The 18,908-nt window shown below is 33.0% G+C and overlaps 1 long non-coding RNA gene across 4 annotated transcripts in view; it reads left to right on the plus strand.

The window, feature by feature from the left end:
- The first annotated feature begins 8,509 nt into the window (after window positions 1-8,509).
- The window catches only part of LOC122056726, a 50,424-nt gene continuing 40,025 nt past the window's right edge, over window positions 8,510-18,908 (plus strand). For all 4 annotated transcript variants that reach the window (XR_006133371.1, XR_006133365.1, XR_006133366.1 and 1 more), the window contains exon 1: window positions 8,510-8,638. This is a non-coding gene — a long non-coding RNA (uncharacterized LOC122056726). The remainder of the gene's footprint in view (window positions 8,639-18,908) is intronic.

The raw sequence follows: 18,908 nt of genomic DNA on the forward strand, positions 1-18,908 counted from the left end.
GAATAGATGTAAACCCGGGCTGCTCCCACATGCCGAGCAGCTTGTAATCCTGCTATCAATGCTTCATATTCTGCTTCATTATTAGTGGCCCTATAATTCACCATGATAGAAAGTTGGAGCTTATCTTCCCTTGGGGATACAACGAGAATACCAATTCCACTACCCTGTCTGGTTGAAGATCCATCCACATAAACTTTCCAAGTATTCTCTTCTTCAGGACCTTGAACTTCTATGATGAAATCTGCTAGAGCTTGTGCTTTGATAGCCGAGCGAGGTTGGTATTGTATATCATACTCACTAAGTTTGATCGTCCATTTGATCAACTGACCAGATGCCTCTGGGTTAAGCAAAACCCGCCCAAGAGTACTGTTGGTCAATACAATAATTGCATGTGCTAGGAAATATGGGCGCAACCTCTGGACAGTTAACACTAATGCATAAGCCAACTTTTCTAGTGTAGTATATCTACATTCGGCTCCTTTTAATAAATGGCTAGAAAAATATACAGGTTGTTGCTCTTTCCCTTCCTGTCTAACTAACATAGAGCCTACAACATTTTCATTGGCTGACAAATATACCTATAGGGTTTCTCCTACTACAGGTTTGGCCAACACAGGAAGAGTGGATAAGTAGTCTTTTAATTCCTGGAAAGCTTTGTCACATTCTTCATCCCATTGAAATTTGTTAGCCTTCCGAAGTATCTAGAAGAAATGGAAGCTACGATCGACCGACCTTGAAATGAATCTAGACAAAGCGGTGATCCGGCCGACGAGTCTTTGAGCTTCCCTCATGTTGCGTGATGGCTCCATGTTTTGAAGTGCTTTGACCTTGCTTGGGTTGCCCTCTATTCCCTGCTCGGACACCAGATACCCCAGGAACTTTCCACCTTTCGCTCCAAACAAACATTTGCCCGGGTTCAACTTGAGCCCATATTGTCTTAATGTTCTGCAAGTCTCCTCTACATCCATGCAGAGATCAGTAGCCTGAAGAGACTTAATTAAATTATCATCAACATATACTTCCATATTTCTTCCAATCTGTTTCTGGAAGACTTTATTCATAAGCCTTTGATAAGTTGCACCTGTATTTTTTAGTCCAAATGACATAACATTATAACAATAAGTACCTTCAGATGTTATAAAACTGATATTCTCCTGATCCTCCTTAGCGAGAGGAACCTGATGATAGCCTTGATAGGCGTCCAGCATGGAAATATATTCGCACCCGACTGTAGAATCCACTAATTGATCGATCCGGGGCAATGGATAATAATCCTTCGAGGAGGCCTTGTTAAGATCATGGAAATCAATACATACTCGTCATTTGTTTCATGGTTTAGAGACTAGGACAACATTAGCCAACCAACTGGGGAACTGCACCTCCCTGATGTAGCCAGCTTCCATCAATTTATCCACTTCTTCCTTGATGATCTGATTTTGCTCAACACTGAAATTCCTCTTTCTTTGCATAACCAACCGAGCATCTGGGAAGACATGCAAAGAATACTCCATTACTGAAGGAGAAACGCCCGTGACTTCCTTGGTCGTCCAAGCAAAGACATAATTATTTTTTTTCAAACACTGAATCAATTCTGTTTTCAGAGTAGGATTAAGATCGGCTGCGACATAGGTGGTGGCTTCAGGTCGACCGGTCTGTATCTGGACCTCTTCCTTTTTTTCATAAACCAGGACAGGTGGCTTGTCTTGAATAGCATTAACCTCTATTTTTTACATTTTTCGGGCGGCACTGGCTTCAGTCCTAACGATCTCCACATAACACTTACGAGTCGTCTTCCGATCACCACATACTTCTCCGACCTAGTCATCAACAGGAAATTTAATTTTCTGACAAAAAGTAGAAACGACTGCCCTAAACTCATTTAAGGTCGGTCGACCCAGTATCACATTATAGGAGGAGGGAGCATCCACCACCATGAAGTAAGATCTTCTTGTTCTCATGAGGGGCTCCTCCCCTAGAGATATGACCAATTTTATCTGGCCAAGCGGTTGTACCTCATTACTAGTGAATCCATATAAATGAGTCACCATCTGTTGAAGTTCGTTCGGGTTAATCTGCAGTTGATCAAAAGCTTTTTTGAAAATAATATTTACAGAACTACCAGTATCAATAAAGGTACGGGAAATAGTATAATTGGCTATCACAGCCTTAATGATTAATGCATCATCATGGGGTATTTCTACCCCTTCAAGGTCTCTGGGCTCAAAACTGATTTTCGGCCCTGCTGCTCTCTCTATGCTGCACCCTACAGCATGGATCTCAAGTCTTCGTGCGTGTGCTTTTCTAGCCCTGTTGGAATCTCCATTAGTGGGTTCGCCCGTGATCATATTAACGCTGCCTCGGGCGATATTGCTCCTGTTCTCTTCTTGTGGGGCTATCATGGCTTCAGGCTGAGTCTTCTCAGGCACCTGAGTTGTACCGGCTGGGTTTGGTAATACACCTTGTTGAGGTTCGGCCGGGCGATATTCTATTTTTAGCGGACTTTGCTGCCTGGGATATTGTTGTTGATAATAGTTTCACCTTTGATAACGATCCCTATTTGCTTTCTTATTTTTCAAAATAAAACAGTCTTCTGTATGATGACTGCTGGTCTTGTGATAAGTGCACCACCTTCTTGGTGCTTCTTGTGGCATCTCCACATGTTGTACGACTTGTGGACGATACTCTGTATGACGATGGGGCGGAGGGATTACTCGAGGCCCCCTCGGGGGAGGAACGGGAGCGGGAGCCTTCTCCTTAACAGGAGCAGGAGAAGAAGTAGTATCTTCTTTTCTGCGCGCAGCCTGAGCTTCTTCAACATTAATGAATTCAGTAGCACGTTCAATTAATGAGTCAAAATTGGCAGGAGGATTTCTCACCAGATCTTTAAAGAAATCATTATCATTCAAGTATTGAGAAAAAGCACTTACTAATATCTCAGTAGTGGCATTGGGCACATCGATGGCTACCTGATTGAATCTCTTAATATAGGCTCTAATGGACTCTTTAGCTCCTTGTTTAATTGAGAATAAGCTCTAGGGAGTTTTGTGATACCTCTTGTTGTTGGAAAAATGATGCAAGAAAACTTTCTTGAAATCCTTAAACCTTCGGATAGAATTTTCCAGCAATCTTTTGAACCAACGTTGAGCAACTCCTCCAAGTGTTGTAAGGAACATCCGACACTTCACTCCATCAGAAAATTATTGTAATAAAGCTACATTCTCAAATTTCAATAAATGATCCTCTGGATATGTGGTTCCAGTGTATTTGCCGATCTGAAGATTTTGATATCATTTAGGAAGCGGATCATCCATTACGCCTTGAGAAAACGGAGAAATAATTCTTTCTGGTGAGCTATCACTAGCCACCATCATTTTAGCTTTGCACTTCTCCTTGTTTGGTGCCTCGCCAGAGGATTCTTGAAATACAGGCCTTCGTCCTCCTTGTTCAAAAGGAGTACGAAGAAAAGCTCGAGGGCGTCTTGTTGGGGAAGCAATGGCCGAAGTAATATACACATGATCTTCCTCTTCCAACTCTCTTTCCTTCCGATGATCAATAGTCAAGATTGCTGGATTATGAGCTACTGGCAAAGTAGCTCCAATATGAGCTTGCTGTTGTTGTTGTTGTAGAGCCTTTTGCACATGCGTGCTAATAAGGAAATCCAGATCTTCACGACTAATAGTGAGTAGGTTTGATTTTCCAGCATCTTCCATCTTGCAATCTCAGATCCAGGTGAAATTCCCACAAACGGCGCCAAATTTGATCCTGTCTGAGAAGCTTGACAAAATGGAAAGCTGGGGAGAGAATTTACTGGTGATGAAGAAGAACACCCGAGAATTCCGATCCGAGAAAACCAAAGCGGATCTAGAAGAATAAAGCCACCGAACACCCTCCTTGTACGAAGTTCCAAGGAAGAGAAGAAGAATTCAGTGAAGAATACCAAGATCTGGAGCTTCCACAGCTTCCTGCGCACAAGAGACTAACTACTGTCAGTGACCTAAGACCGGGGTAGGAATCCTTGGTTTGGCCCTCCAGCGCTCAAGTCAGTGATCTCTCTTAGTGTGGAAGGAAGAAGATGAACAATAGCTCGAACTAAGGTTTGCAACAGATGACTATGTGTGTGGTGAGCGAGAGCATACCTGGCCAACGGAGAGGATTCCCCATTTTATACCACTTCATATAACCTCCGTAGTCATGAAGTAGACCCCGGTTTGTTAGAGTTTGTTATGAGATGACGTAAGTCATGTACTTGCAGAAAATAACTTTTAAGGAATCTTTTTTGTACCCCAGATGTACCTTCTTTGTCGCCTAGCACCTGCAGAAGAGTCTAAAAACATTCTTCCCGCCAAACCAATCAACCTGTTATACAATCACATAAGTTATTTATGAATATTCTTGAAATATTTGTTTTCGCCCTGTCCTATCTTTTCTTAAGCATGCTACTCCAGCCGATATTGACCTATATTTTCTTAAGTGTGTTACCCCGGCCGATATTGACCTATATTTCCTTAAGCCTGTTACCCCGGCCGATATTGTCCTATATTTCCTTAAGCATGTTGTCCTGGCCGATATTGGCCTATATTTTCTTAAGTATGTTACCCCGACCGATATTGACCTATATTTCCTTAAACTGTTGTCCTGACCGATATTGACCTATATTTTCTTAAGTGTGTTACCCCGGCCGATATTGGCCTATATTTCCTTAAGCATGTTTCCTGTCCGATATTGGCCTATATTTTCTTAAGTGTGTTACCCCGGCCGATATTGACCTATATTTCCTTAAGCCTATTACCCCCGCCGATATTGGCTTATATTTCCTTAAGCATGTTGTCCCAGCCGATATTGGCCTATATTTTCTTAAGTGTGTTACCTCGGCTGATATTGACCTATATTTCCTTAAACCTGTTGTCTCGGCCGATTTTGGCCTACATTTTCTTAAGTGTGTTACCCCGGCTGATATTGGCTTATATTTCCTTAAGCATGTTGTCCCGGCCGTTATTGGTCTATATTTCCTTAAACCTGTTATCCTGGCCGATATTCATACTTGCTTCATTCTGTTATCTCCTTTTTCCCCTTTTCGCCTAAGACCTACTAAATCTAACCCATATCATTCATCAAGTAAGTTATACTTTTATATTATTTTGTGTTTATATTATAATGTTAGTAAACTTTATTATGATGTGGTGTAATGCTATTTTGTAAATATTATCATAGCAGAGCAGCAGGTAATACCACTCCAAGTCATATAGTGCTTAGGGTTGTTGGGGACACGTAAGTATTTTTTATATTAATAATTCAAGTTCTTATACGACTTTATTTATAACATATTTCTTATACCTTAATATTTTTTTCATGCAGTTTTACTTTTGATGACCATCGAGTAGTGACATATATCATCGAATATTTTAAAAAAAAAAGTATATGCGCTTCTAATACTACATGGAGGTATGCAGACCAAGAAATGAAGACATTCTATTATAATGAATTTGTTGTAAATAACTTTAATATATTTGGTATTGTATAATATATTTATCCTTTAATATACTAAATGTTTAACTTATAATTACAAAAAAAATATACCTTGGAGGAAGGACACGAGTCACAATTTCAAGACACTTGGAATATATATTGTGCAAAATTATATAGAGACCTTCTATACTATATGATAAAGAAGGGCACGAGTTCGACATATGTTTCTATAAATTTTGGGATGCATGGACGACCACCTAGGCCATAGAAAGGTAGTAGTCAAATTCTAAAAAAGCTTGATCAAATAGAGATACAGAGCCAAGTGACCTGAGCACCGAAACCGCTTGGCATACGTTAGGATCGAGATCTATTGTTGAACATGTCATGAATCTGGTGAGTTTAAATTAAAGTTATATAAGTAAATTTTTTATTTATTTCAAATCTTGCATAATTTTGTTCCAACTTGTTTGTGTATGCAGGAACATGCTCTAGAGCGATATCTGACTTGTATGAAGGTCTTTTTTAAGACTCACAAAAAGAAGAATCACACATTTATCGATTTTCGATCTCAAGCCATACATGTAAGATTATTAATTTTATTATATTTAATCATTTCTATCTTTATTAACTTTAGTAATTATGGTCAAATTATATATTAATCATATTATTTTTTTCACAAAGGATGAAATGACAAATAGAGTGACTCAGATATCTCAACCACTAACATAAGGGGGGAGTCATAACATCTATCCACCAAGGCAATAAATGAGATATATTATAATATCATCAGTGGACGGATAAAAAACTCCACCCTCTTTGGCATTGGCTCCCAGGCCAAAGTGACATTTGATTGTTTAAGGACTTCTAGGGGTCGTACTAGTTCTTCTGCTACTGAGATGCAATGTTTAAGATACAAAAATCAAGAACTGTGCACTCAACTAACCTCAATGAATCAGATGATGACCATTGAGGAGTAGAGGAGGGTTGTTGAGGAGTAGAGGAGGGCCAAACGGGACGTGAATCAAGATGTTTTTTTGGGCCATATGCGAGAGGGCATTGCCTCTTGGACCCTGACACCATATGGTTTTGAGTCACAGCAGACTCACGACCCATCAAACCTTGTTGATTAGCTTATTCTTAGATTTGTTCAACTACAACTTAGTTTTTTTATTTATCATACATAAACTATGTAAAATATATTTATTCTATTTTAATATTCTAATATGTTCATTTCTAAATATTATATTATATTTTTTTCAGGAGTCCCTATTGATATATTGATCATCATCCTTATTTGATATCCAAAATATGATTCAGGTATATATATGTTATAATTTTTTAATTAGACATCATGCTGATCATAGTATGATGAATGTGACTTTTTGCTAGATTTAATATTACTACATCATATGGTTGTATTTGAATATATTTATAGTAGATTTCTATCTTGGTATGTATATTGGATACTTTATTCGAATATTTGGATAGTATGTTATTGACTTTCGTTCTTGTCTATTAGATTAGTTTGTTTGTATTTATTTTGAATGTTGTATTGTGATTGTTAGTTTGTATGTATTATGATTGTGATTATTAGTATGGATTGTTGTTTATTAGATTAATGTGTGTATATTATGTTTGTATTGCCATCATCTATGATGATTTATATAGATATAAAATTGTAAATAGGATACATTCTGAATATAAATATAAACTTGTAATTTTTTTATTTGACCGATGGAAATAAAATTATGTCGGTAAATATCGAAACCAAATTATGATATATCAACGGTGTTTACCGACGGAAACAATATTCTATCAATGTCTACTCATGAAAAATATTATTCTATCGGAATATACTGACAAATTTTGTATTCTGTCGGTGTATTTATTGACAGGCTTTATATTCCATCAGTAAGTATCATTATGAGTCAGAATTCCATTCGGTAAATATTGACAAAATTAAGAATTTTGTCGATAAAAGGACTGATAAAATTTATATTCCGTCTGTATAAATTCATCAGTATATAGTGATAGAATTGTAATTCTATCGGTAAAATCATCTTCGACACATTTTCTTCCAACTACCATATTTCTATCATAATTCTAATATAGCGATGAAAAATCTCATTGGTAATTAGGAGTTTTTTTTTTATGTATGAATCTATTAAAAATGAGTTAGCTTAACTAATTGAGCATGCTTTGTATTTATTTTGCGTCTTAACTTAGCATAGAAATAATTCAATTGGTCAAAATTTAAAAATAATATATCCATTTGAGTCAACTAATGAGTTTGAAGTGTGTCATAGTCAAATTCAATTAATTAAAAATTATTAATTATCCCGCTCATATATTTTATCTATTCAAGAAGAAAAATAAACTTTAAAAATGTTAATCATATAGATAAATCTTCATAATTTTTTTTAATTTATCTTAGTAGTCGATAGAAAATTTATATAAAATCAGATTGATAATCTTTAGAATTCATTAGTGGAATTGGATATCACTATTTTGCTTTTGAGGTTTTTATAAGATTAAGTGAGTTTAAAATTAATTTTACATAATTAATAGTAAAATCAATATAAATACATAAAAATAAAAATATTAAAAAATACATGGAGACAAAAAAAAATAGCATGGATAAAAAATAGAGAAATTTAATATTTACAAAATATAATTAACACAATATCCAATAAAAAAATATTGTAGGAGAAACCTGACAGAAAAAAAAAGTAAGAAGAGAAATTATTGCAAAATAATTAAATGACACCTATAATTTAGAGTAAGAAAGATAAAGATAATAATATTAATTTTTACAGATGATAATATTTAGGCGAGATTTATATGAATTAACATAAAAATTAAATAGTGTTTTTTAATGATAAATAAAAAATAATTAAAAATTATCAACCCTTCAGAAATATTTAAAATATCAATGGACGGACGAGATGTAGAGGAGATGGGTCCCAAATGCCAACGGTCTTCTTGAACTTACCTGCATATGATAAAATAGAAGGCCGAAACAGCCGACCCTTCCTTTGACCTAAATCCTCTCCTCTCTTGTTCTTGATGACCTTATTATGTTGGCGATTACTTAGCTTTGGCGGTGGGTGAATGAAGCAGAAGAGGAATGGGAAGCGCCGGTCCTATTCTTCACGTCATCTGGAAGCAATTGGTAAGTACCCAAGCCATGCTGTCAAATCTTGGAGATAATTTGTTTCTGCCGTTGTTTCTTTAGTTCAGCGAATTCAAGCTGAAAAAAGTTTAAAGGTTTTTTTTATCTTGCTCTTTCTTTGATTTATTTTTTAAAAAAAATTATTAGCTAGTTTGTATCCCCTTGCACATTAGCTATTTTTTTCCGCCCTTTCTTTGATTAACAGAATTGGTAAGCACCTGATTTTGAATCTTTTATGACTTTGGAATGTGTTTTTTCCCGTTGCACACTAGCTAGGTTTTGAGATAAAAAATTAAAGAACAAGTTTTTGGGCCATTTTAAAAGCTATGGTTTCTCTTGCTCTTCTTTCCACCGCGGGCAATTCTGTAAGTTTTTGATTCATGTTACTGGATTCTTTGAATAGCGGCATTCATGTTTTTAATTATGCAACTACAAGGTGAATATTGTTTTTTCTGTATCTTGCTCTTTCTTGATTTAAAGCTTAGGTTATTATGATTGTGAGACACCCACCTGGATCTTGAACATTTTAGAATCATCGAGGTGTTCAAATATTTAAGAGACTTTCTTATAACCCATAATCTATGTTTAATAAAGGAAATAGTTTCTGTATTTGATCCCAAAAAGATCTTTAGTGTTACATTCACAAGATTTATATTGGATCTTGACAACTTCTACCTCTGTAAGTTCTGTACAGTGAGTTTGAGAGAAATTGAAACATGAAGCTTGATTTCTTCTCTCCATTTTTTAATATACAATATTGTAGTTTTACAAATTCAGCCCTCTATTAATTGAACTATTTTGTTGAATGGTATCTATTATAAAACAAAAATGTTAATTACCTTCTATATGAGAATTCTAGAAGATCTCAATTTTTTTTAATCTTGTTTGTTCTTGCATGGTTTCTCTTGGTTTTTGTCTTTCCACCGTGGATGAACTGTTCTGTAAGATTTTGATTCTTGTCACAAGATACTTGGAATATAGGCATTTTTTTTTTATAAATTAAACAACAACTTGAAAATTTCTTGATCTTTCTCATTCTTGATTTAATCTTAGGTTATTATGATCATATGACACCCAAATTTTGTAGCATCTTTATAGGACGGCCTTATGATTTTTTTCATTTGAATTTTCAATATTCATAACATGGCTGATCTTAGTTTTGTCAAAAATATGACTTGGTGAATATCAATATATCGATGTTAAATGTTTAGATTTGTATATTTAATTCAACTAAACCTACTTTCTATTTCTATTTGATATTGTCTTCATGTTTCATTGAAAGAGCACTTTTCATATTTTCATGAACTAATATCTTTATTTTTGTCTTTCTCTTCACCAACTTTATAATTTTCTCTTTCCCTTTTATTTTCATGTCTTTGTGTTCCTTTGTTATTTTGAATTTTCTTGTCCTTTTCTTTTGTTTTCTTCTTCTTTTTTCTCCTCCACCAAGTTCTCATCTTTGTAATTGTTTTTATTTATTTTTATTTATTTTTATTTATTTTTTCTATTATTTTACACGTTTTCATTTCAATTTTACTTGTGCATCTTTTTTTTTCTTTTTATTTTTAACTCTTTTTGTTGTTTCTCTTTCTTTAAATATGTATTTTTTTTATCATTATTTGGCTTTCTTCTTATGCTTCTTCCCTTTCACTTTGTCATTCTTTTCCTTTTACTTCTTATTTTTATTTATCGTTTGAGTTTCTTTTAACTTTATCATTTTATTATTCTTTATCTTTGTGCGTCTCGTGTTTTTTATTTTTATTGATAATATTCTAATTTTTAATATCACAAATACTTATCACAAATACTAAGATCATTGTTATTTGATCTTTTATTCTGCCTTTGTTAAGTATAGATTTTTATAAATGTTTTTAATTTTTTTTAGGATTTTAAATCAATAAAATAAACAAATCGAATTGTTCAACACAAATTATGGCCGTTGAGTAGAAGCCAGGTTAGATTCAGATTGAACCCATCGCGTAGAAGTGGAGATAAGGAATATGTGGGTTCAAAATGGGATTGATTTGGCCAAGTTATGTCTGAACTAAATTGTAAGTGGGTTAAATAAATGGTTCAATCAATCTAAAAAAAATTAAGAAATTTCTTTAAAAATCCTTTTCTCTTCCACGCATGCAACAGCGGCCACACATCACATCTCCACCACTTTCCTTTTTGCTATTTGTTTCCTTCTTCTTCTTCTTCTTCTTCTCTTCTTTACAACAGCTCTAATCTTCTTCTTCTTCCAACAACATACTAGCAACAGTGTTTTTTCTTCCCAAATTCCATTTCTCCTTCTCTTTTCCTCTACTGCTAGCAACCCAAAAACCACAGCTGTAGCTCTGATTTCTAGCCGTAGTAGTGTTTTCCCTCTCCTTCTAGCCCTCTCCCAACTACAGCAGCATCTTCTCCTTTCCCTTTCTTCCAGCAAGAACAAGTTTCCTTCGTCTTCTTCAACAGCTCTAATCTTCTTCTTCCAACAGAATACCAGCAACAATGATTTTTTTTCCCAAATTCCATTTCTCCTTCTCTTTTCCTCTACTTCTAGCAGCCCAGCAACCACAGCTGTAGCTCTGATTTCTAGCCGTAGTAGTGTTTTCCCTCTCCTTCTAGCCCTCTCCCAACTGCAGCAGCATCTTCTCGTTTCCCTTTCTTCCAGCAAGAACAAGTTTTTTTTTTTCCTCTTTTCCAGTGAACAACCCAACCCTTTTTTCTCCTTCCTTCCTGTCAACATCAGTTTCTTCCCTTATTTGTAGCCAATAAAAACTAATCTTATTATTGTTTTTATTTTACGAGTCAAATCATGAAATTTATTGTTAGTTCATGATTTAGCCCAATTTTAAAAGATCTAATTATTTTAGTGTTAATTACCTCAAGCTCCTTATCAAGCTAAATTTTATTTCTCTTCTTTTTGTTATATGTATAATATTACTTTCTTGTAAGAAAGTTACACCTATTTTGCTCATGCAATTTGCACTACCAAGTAGACTCGGAACATATGACATTCTTAGGATGCTCATTATGTCTTATTTTTTTATTTGCTAACACAACCTATTCTGTTGTCACGTGGCTCTATGCATCAAAGGGTTTGGTCACATTAGCCCAGGTCAAAAGAATTAAATATGATCTATGATTATAATTTTTTCATCTAGTTTCCCATGAGATGAAAAGTTAATTTTTCAAATGTTAGGTTCCTATGATGCTACTAGCTTATCAGTTTTACCAACAATGAATACGATGCCTCTTAGAAATTATGATAAATCATTTTAGTGACCTGTGAATATTTCTTTTGACTAAGAAATGAAGTGACTAGATTAACACCTGATACAATAGCTGATATGTCAAGAATACTAAAATTTTCTTGTTCCTGAAACGCTATTTGTATGCCTAAGTCTATTTTTCTTATTCATGCACCATGCATGTTTAGAAAGAGATGCCTTTTTAGATTGCATCTTAAGAAGTCTAAGAAGAAAATTTTTAGTTGTTGTTGTCGTTGAAGTGTATCCAAAAGAATTATATTAACTACTAGGAAAGATATGGAGGATGGATGAAGAAAACCCTACAAAAAGAGGATGTTGAGTTGAATGCCCTAACTACTAGGAAAGATAAATAAAATTGCTTTGATTCTTGAGCTATTATATATAATCTTTTATGGTAAATAACATAATATTGAGATTTCAAGGACAATAAGTAAAACTCTTAGTTTAGTAAGCCTTTTTAGGTTTACATGGGAAGGGGCCACTTGACATAGAAAATTACCTTCTGGTGCCTAACTAGTTGCATGAGATTACAAGTTGGTGGCTTCATTCTTTGGTGAGTTGAAGGAATTGAAAGCAGGTTAAACTAAGTATTTATATAACCTAGGTATTACAACTTATCATATGGTGTCATGGTTTAAAGTACCGAGCCGTTCCATCTAAAACTCACGGATTTTACCGTTCCGACGGGGGATCGGCAGTGACATGCGACCGACACAGCACGAGGGCGTGAAGTCCGGATCGTCATCGCATGCGTCTTCGCGTGCGTCCAGTTGCGGCACAGTGCGCGACAGAAGGAATCGATTGGATTCCTTCTGTCGATCACGAGATCACTTTAATCAGGGAAAAAACATTATATAAACAATGAAAACTTATCTGGAAGCATCAGCGACGGAGATTGGGTCAGTGTGGCGAGGCGGCGAGGCGGCGATCACATATCTTCGTCAGGTGGTGGAATCGCGAGCAGAATCGCGAGCAGAGCAGAGGAGAGGAGGAGGGGGATGGTGGCGGAATCGCGATGATCGCGAGAATAGTTTTTTTTTAATAAAAACTTTAATATAACGGTTTTAATTAAAACTGTTATATTGAAATAAAAGATTTATTTATATGTTATAACTTATAACTGTTATAATTATTATAACAGTGTTATATTAAATTTTTATAAATATTTACATATATAATTATATAATGTATTATTTAATATATATATATATAATTTCTAATTTCTAATTAATTATGATATAAATGATAATTATATATATAAATTAATATTAATTAAATAATTTGTCAATTAACTAATATAATTATAATATATAAATTTACTTTTATTAATAATCAAAGTATTTAGATTTTAAATTCATATTTGTAATTGATTAAAAATCAAATTAAAATTATATACATAAATATGTAATAAATTATTTAAAATATGCATAATTTCTAATTAATTATTATATAAATCATAATTAACTAATATAATTATGACATATAAATTCATATTATTATTATTATTTATTATTAAAAATATAAAAAATAAAAATAATTTAATTAAAAACTTTGAATTTATAATTTATTAAAAATTAAAAATTAAATTAATTTTATAAATTAAAATAGTTTAAAATTTTAAAATAATTTTAAAATCTATAAATAATTTAAAATTTTTATAAATGATTCAAAATTAAAATAAATTTGAATCTTTTAAATAAATTTAATTTTTCTGTAATATAAATTATAGTATTTAATTATTTAATATAGAAATTAATAGAATATTTATAAACAGAATTATATAAAGTTGATTATAATTTAAATAGATAACCAATTTCCTTTATGAGTTGGAGTTTTAAAAAATTAACTTAATTTTGGCTATTTTTTAGTAGGGCTGTAAACAAGCCGAGCCGAGCTTTGGGGTGTTCAAGCTTGTTTGATAAGATAACCGAGCTGAGCCGAGCCGAGCTTAAAATGAACCAAGCTTTTGAAATGAGTGTTCAAGCTTGGCTTGGTTTATTTTTTATGAGCTTGAGCTTGTTTGAAGCTTGGCTTGAGCTTGGTTCGTTTAGATATTATCAAGCTCTCAATTCAAGCTTGGCTTGAGCTTGGTTCGAGCTTGGCTTGAGCTTGGTTTGAGCTTGGCTCGAGCTTAGTTCGTTTAGATGTTATCAAGCTCTCAATTCAAGCTTGTTTGATTGTTTGAAACTTTTAATTGTTTGATTGGTTATTAAGATTGATAATTTAAATTTATTTATTTATTTTATTTTATTTAATTATTTATTTAGGATATTGAAAAGAGTTTTATTAATAAATATGGTTCGTGAACATTGTTCACGAATGTTGTTCACGAACATTGTTCACGAACGTTGTTCAAGAACATTGTTCATGAACGTTGTTCACGAACGTTAACGAGCTGAACACATATGTGTTCAAGCTTGTTTGTTTAGCTTAACGAGCTGTTCAAGCTTGTTTGTTTAATTAATCCTATGTATATTGAACGAACATAAACAAGCTCTTACCAAGCCGAACATCAAGCTTGTTCACGAACGCTTGCTTCATTTACAGCCCTATTTTTTAGTATCGAAGTTTATCCCTTTATTAATCTTTAATTTTCTAATTAATTCCTTAATATTATCTTAAGTAAATTAACTTAAATTAGTCAAATATTAGCAATTTGATCATTTATGACCTAAAATTTATTTAGACATGTTATAACTCACTTGCATTTTATTTTCACTTATTTTATACATAATTTTAGTCATTTTTTGCTAATTTTTCATATTTTTTTATTAAACTGTATTGTATTTTTCCTAAATAAATCATCACGAATTAGTATATTTTTATAAATAAATAATTAATTAAGTGAACTAATAATTAATTTATATAATTATATATAAATTAATATTTTAAAAATATTTTTATATTCAATACAAATAAAATCTATCAAAAAATCTATTAAAATTTATCTATTAATTATTTAATATCTAAATATTTTATTACATGTATACTTAAAGAATTTAATTAGTGATATCTTAGAAAATTTTATGAGGAAAATAAACTGATTATGAATTGAATAAATAATTTAAATTTTTTATTTATTAACTAATTTATAGTAAATTTTATCTATTAATTATTCTCTATATATATCTAAATTAATTATTTCATGTTTACTTAAATAATTTAATTTGTGATATATTAGAAAATTTTATAAGAAAAATTGTTAAACTGTTTATTAATTGAATAAATAATTTAAATTATTTATTTATTAACCATTTTTTTAAAATATATAATTTTAGATGTTTTGAATAAATTTAGTTTTAAAATTATATATAAATATATAAATAGTAATTTTTATTATATATGGTACAAAATATATAAACACTAACTATATAGTATATATTATATAAATTAATAGTAATAAATTAAATTATGAATATTTTAATGGTACAAAAATTTTAATTTTATTAATTTTTATAGTTATGAATATTTACATTTTTATAACGCATAGGTAATGACACCAAAACAACAATCTTATGATCCAACTTGGAGACATGCACGTCGATTAGAAAATCGATTTCATTGGCAATGTTTGCATTGCGATATGATTGGACGTGACGGTGGGATCACACGCCTAAAACAACATCGTGGATATCCAGATGTCTCTAAATATCCAAAAGTTTCTCAAGAAATTCGTCGTACAATGAAAGACGAACTTGATGGCAAAAAGGAATTAAAGCATAAATAACAACAACAACAACGTGAAATGCTTGATAGGCGGAGCTCTCTAGAACCAGTCTATGATGAATTTGAAGGTCGTGGTGAAGATCCAAATGATGAAGAATGTTTAGCAGCTCTTAGTGCCTCTCGAACTTAATATGAATACGAGCGACATATGCAACATAGTGGTGCTATAATTGATGCTAGTGGGAGTGGCTCAGCTGGTGCTAGTGAAAGTGGCTCAACTACTGCAACAACATTGGGGAGGAGTGAAAGTGTTCGTGTTACTTCAACACAAGATGGTATTGGTCATTTCTTTCCTTGGACGAAGGCGTGTAGTTGATATTGCTGATATTGATCCACTAGCATTCCCAGACCAAGCTAACAAACAGATTAGGATTGATGATGCTTATACAAGTGAGAAGAAGAAATCAATAGGTCAAAGTATTGCTAAAATTTTTCATTTTAATCGAATTCCTCCCAATGCGGCAAAATAACGCATACTACCGCAGCATGGTGTCCAACATTAAAAAATCTGGACCTGATATTCAACCTCCGACTGCATATGAAATTGTTGGTCCGCATTTAGATGAACAATTGGAGGAAATCAAAACTTAGATCCTATCATGCAAGAAGCAATGAAACTTATATGGGGTTACATTAATGTGTGATGGTTGGACAGGACCTACACGGATGAACATTATTAATTTTCTGCTATACTGCAATAGAAAGGTAACGTTGATTCAACTGCAGATTATCATGATGCATCTTATATATATCATTTGATGGATAACGTAGTTCAAGAGATAGGTGCAAAACATATAGTGCAAACAATGGTGCTAATTTCAAGAGGGCTAGAGAATTACTGGAGCAAAAATATCAAACGTTATTTTGGACACCATGCGCAACTCATTGTATTGATTTAATAATGGTAGATATTGGTAAACTCGATATAGTAAAGAAGGTAGTGAAAAAAGGTCAATCGTTAACAAAATCCCTTTATAATCATCATTGATTTCACGGATTAATGAGGAAATTTATTAATGGGGAGATTCTACGACCAGGAGCAACTAGGTTTGCAACTCACTTTCTCCTATTAAAATCATTATTTCAAAAAAAGTCGGATTGAAAGTCATGTTCACTTCTGAAGATTGGGAAACCTCTCGATACTCTAGTTCTACTGAAGGAAGGGAGGTACAAAAAATTATTATATTTGCTAAATTTTGGGATTATATTTCAGATATTCTTATAGTAGTGGAACCCTTGTATGTCGTTCTACGTAAAGTCGATATGGACAAGAAGTCACAAATGGGCAATGTCTACCGTCTAATTCACGAAGCGAAATAGGAAATTAAGAGACGTCTACAATCACCAACCAAGTATTAATAGTATATTGATATAATCACTATAAGATGAGACAACCAAATAGGAAAACATATTCATTTGACAGGTGCGTATTTTTTATGATAAAGAATTTTTAATATTACTATTAATAATTATATATATGCTTAATTATTTTAGGTTATTATCTCAATCCGACATATCAATATCGTTTTAATCTTGCCACAAATGAAGATCTATTAGTAGCCCTCAGAAATGTAATATCAAGATTCCAAAAAAATAGAGAATTAGCTGCTGAGGCTATTAATGAAAGTCGATTATTTCGAGAGACATATGGTTTTTTTAGCGATTCTTTTGCATGCAGATATAAAATGAATGCAGGTAAATATAGAAAAAATTATTACTAATTTTTGTCAATAGATATAAATACTATTTTAATTTTATTCTTATTTATCTTACAGATGAGTGGTGGTTACAATATGAAGGATCAACCCCAAATTTAAAAAAGATTGCAGTACAAATTCTCTCACAGACAACGTCTTCAAGTGGTTGCGAAAGAAATTGGTCAACTTTCTCCCTCATTCATACAAAAGTATGCAATCATCTTTCTTATCGTCGCTTGGAGAAGATGGTCTACGTTCATTATAATATGCGTCTTCAACTAAGAGCGATAACAGAAGAACAAAAACTAGAAAAACAAGAATCTAGTGATGTAGTGATGTAGACCCATTTGATATTGGATTTGTCCAAACTGAGGATGATCTAATGATGGATTGGTGGAGTGCCGTGGAGGCTGAGAATCCCTTAATGAAATTGGAGATCCACCACAACCATCTCAATTTCTTACTCAAGAAATTGAAAAAATACAAGCTAGAGGAGATGTCAGCGAAGAATATAATGATGAAGCTTTTGACCAAGAATTTCGATTTTCCGGATGACGATCGAGACGTTCTCAAACATCTCAACCTTAAAGTCAACCAAAGTCAGTAGATAAAGACAAAGGTAAAACTCTTGCAATTTTTATTCAAGAGAAAAGAAAAGTCAAAACTCCTGCTTTTAAAGAAAGGGGTCAATTGAGAATTAGTGAAAATCCACTCAATGCAATTGATGAGCAAGAACATGATGATAGTGATGAAACATCATCACCTTCTGACACTATAGTCCGACGAGAAGTTCGAAATGATGATAGTGGCAAGTACTAATGGAAGCGATGACAGTGGTGATGCATCTGGTGGCTGTAGCACTTATGTTCCTCCTACTCTAGCACCGGAGCCTTGAATGTGTGAGAAAGATTACACACATGCAACCCAAGATAAAGATCATAGAGGTAGAATTATTAAAATTTAGTATCAACGTCGATCTAAGGGTGACAAACAAAAGAAAGCTCATAATTATCATGATATGCGAGAGAGTTTAACTGAGATTGATTCTGATCGAAGTTCATCATACTCTCAGCCTTCTTATTATAGTTCTGATGCATCATATGGTGATCCATCATATCAGAGCTCAGGACATATGCTTATCCTTATCCTTATCCTGTGCTTGTACCTGTACCAGTTCCAATTCCAATAGTGCCAGTTCAAATTCAACTTTCAGTGGTCAATCGAGATATGCTGATGGACATATGGAGAAATCAATATCAATATTGCATGTCATGGTATAATTATTTAATCTGGGCATTGGAAAATTATGGAGTTGATTTAACCAGAATGTTGCAAGAACCAATGCTTCCATCTGATTTACGACACTCCTTTTGATATTAGTAGGTATTGTATTATGATGTATCAATTTTAATTTGAGTTGTTCATATATCAATTTTCTTTAAAGAAAAATATATTTATTTGTTTTGCCTTACATTTATATTTAATATTAAAAACTACTTATACTGTATCGGCACGACACGATACGATATCGAAACCGTATTGTTCCGGTCTGTGACCTAAACTCCGGCATGGCTCGAAATTTTAAACCAT

This window comes from Zingiber officinale, chromosome 1B, assembly GCF_018446385.1.
Source record: "Zingiber officinale cultivar Zhangliang chromosome 1B, Zo_v1.1, whole genome shotgun sequence".
In the NCBI taxonomy this organism is placed as follows: domain Eukaryota; kingdom Viridiplantae; phylum Streptophyta; class Magnoliopsida; order Zingiberales; family Zingiberaceae; genus Zingiber; species Zingiber officinale.